At 48.3% G+C, this 2,305-nt stretch overlaps 1 protein-coding gene across 2 annotated transcripts in view; it reads left to right on the top strand.

Moving 5' to 3' along the window:
• Window positions 1–2,014: 2,014 nt before the first annotated feature.
• The window catches only part of FAM83B (family with sequence similarity 83 member B), a 56,045-nt gene continuing 55,754 nt past the window's right edge, over window positions 2,015–2,305 (top strand). The window contains exon 1 of one of the 2 annotated variants that reach the window (XM_042016923.1): window positions 2,015–2,152. The gene's annotated coding sequence lies outside the window, so the exon portion shown is untranslated. The remainder of the gene's footprint in view (window positions 2,153–2,305) is intronic. The other variant, XM_042016922.1, reaches the window with a different exon arrangement.

Raw genomic sequence — 2,305 nt, forward strand, 5'->3', positions numbered from 1 at the left:
GGACACTGAAGCACATACTCCTGCCTCATACTTTTACAATGCAGTTTTATACCTATTGTTTAAGAATTTGTCTTACTGCTTATTAAGCTTGCTCATACTGTCTGCTTCCACTGATGCCTGTGGCTGCAAGGCACAGAAGTTTGCTAACTGCTAGGTAAAAATGTTCTTTATTTAGACAGTTAACAGTTTCCAAAATATATTACCCAAGCTGTGTTTTATGAAGTGTCTGGTCTGGTATAGCTACTGGAGGGCTTCAATTGATAAATTGTAAGGGAGCTGTAAGGGCGCTGTAAGGGAGGAGAAAAAACCCTTTTCTTGTACAGATACTACTGTAGCAAAAAACCCTAGATCCTTTCCTTCATGCAGATTTCCTTATTTAGAAACCTATGACTGGTCTCATTACAGTTTTCTGTTTATGCTAAACCTGTACTCAACCACTTAACTTCTCTAGAAGACACAGGCTTGTAAATTTTGTGTAATAAATGTCCAACCAATTCAGTCAAGGTCAAAAGAGGTTTTGTGACCATTCATCTACCTTCCTACCCTTTCATAAATAATTTTAGAAATAATAAATAATTTTAGAAAATAATAAATAATTTAGAAATAATAAATAATTTTAGAAAATAGATCTGCTCTTTTAAAAATAGCCTCACCTTCTTATGGGTAAGTTTCCACAGAAACATGTTCTCCTTCCTGACTATGTATTTTCATGGGATAGAAAGTGCTGTATACTAGTTATAAAGTTCTATGTACCTTTTAATATTTTGTTTGTTTTTAAAGCAGTTTTCACCCTGTATTTTTCATCAAAACCAGGGAAATTCTTTTTTTGAGTGTGAGAAGGGTCTAATCGTTTAATCCAGATGCTCCTTTGTCTGTAAAGGGTAGTCCATGACTATATTAACACCAACTATTTCCTCTTGTGCATTCCACTACCTGAATTAACTGCACAGGAAAAAATCACTCCCTGATGGCCAGACTTATACATCTATATACACATAAATATACAAATATTGCTGTGCAGATACTGCATTTTTTTTTACTGTTTTCTTCTCAGAGACCATCATCAGGATGTCACAGTAGAGCCATGCTTAACTTCAGAAACAGGATATATCCCACACTATTAGGCAGTAAAGGTTAGGAAAATGACTTAGGCTTTATCAGCAATAACTTATCCAGTCTGGCTTTAAGCACAAACTGCCAGGGTTACATTGCATTGTCTCAAACACCTCAAGAAAAAGCTGCCTTTAGTTAGGGACCACAAAGTAGATATGGACAAAGCCTATAAAAAGTTTAAAATTACAAAACCCTCTCAAGTGTGCTTGTTATGCACATGTGATGCGCTGATCTGTTGGTGGTTGCAAGATCCTGCTGCAGAGATGATCGCGTTTTCAAAGAGCCTTTCAGGGAGGGCTCTCCAAGGTTTCAACGCGTGGATTGCCATGCGGCGTGCCCAGCCTGCTGCTGGAAAGAATGAAGCAGGAAGGCCCAGATGCATTGCAGCCGGGATGGGGGCTCTACATTCAGGTCCGTTTCTCTCACCCGAGAAATCAAGAGCAAAAGAAGAAAAGCTTCTCAAAGCCACCTAGCTATGGAAAGGGGGCTTGTCCATATATCCTACTTTGAAGGTCTCAAACGGGTATCGCTCCCTTGCCGGGACTCGCTCCACCGGAGTTAACCTGGAAACCGTGACTCGAGGCTGACGGGTTTGTTTTTTCTTGAAGCCAACGTTTACTTTTGAGTTTAATCTCCCACGCACACCCCGCTCCCGGGCCCGCCGCGGGGCTGCCGATGCCTCGGCTCGGGCCGCCCCTGCCCCGCGGGCTCCCGCGGCTGCCGGCCGGCCCGGAGGGCAGGGCTGGGGCGAGGGACCCGGCGCGGCCCGGGGAAGGCGCTGCCCTTCGCTCCGCGCGAGAGGGCCGGGCTTCCCCAGTTCAGACAAGTCCTTGCCCCGCTCCCGCGGCGGCGGGTTTGGTGCGACACCGTCCTGACATGTTGTAACTGGTTTCCACACCCACCGCGCCTGAGAGCGACGGGAAGTACCTGCGATGAGCGCTGCGCCGCCGTGACTCGCCGCCGCCGCGCTCGCAGCAGCCCGGTCGAGCCGCCCCGCCGCTCCGGAGGCGAGACCCCACGCGGGGCACCGGCGCAGTAAGTGGGTCTCCCTTCAGTCTCCGACGGGACGGGACGGGACGGGACGGGACAGGGCAGGGCAGTCCCCCGCCCCTCCAACACCCACTTACTGCGCCGGTGCCCCGCGGGGGGTCTCGCCTCCGGAGCGGCGGGGCGGCTCGACCGGGCTGCTGCG

Source organism: Corvus kubaryi, unplaced genomic scaffold (assembly GCF_017639235.1).
Source record: "Corvus kubaryi isolate FWS band 111438036 unplaced genomic scaffold, C.kubaryi_AGA036_p1.0 split3-73, whole genome shotgun sequence".
NCBI classification, from domain to species: Eukaryota; Metazoa; Chordata; class Aves; order Passeriformes; family Corvidae; genus Corvus; species Corvus kubaryi.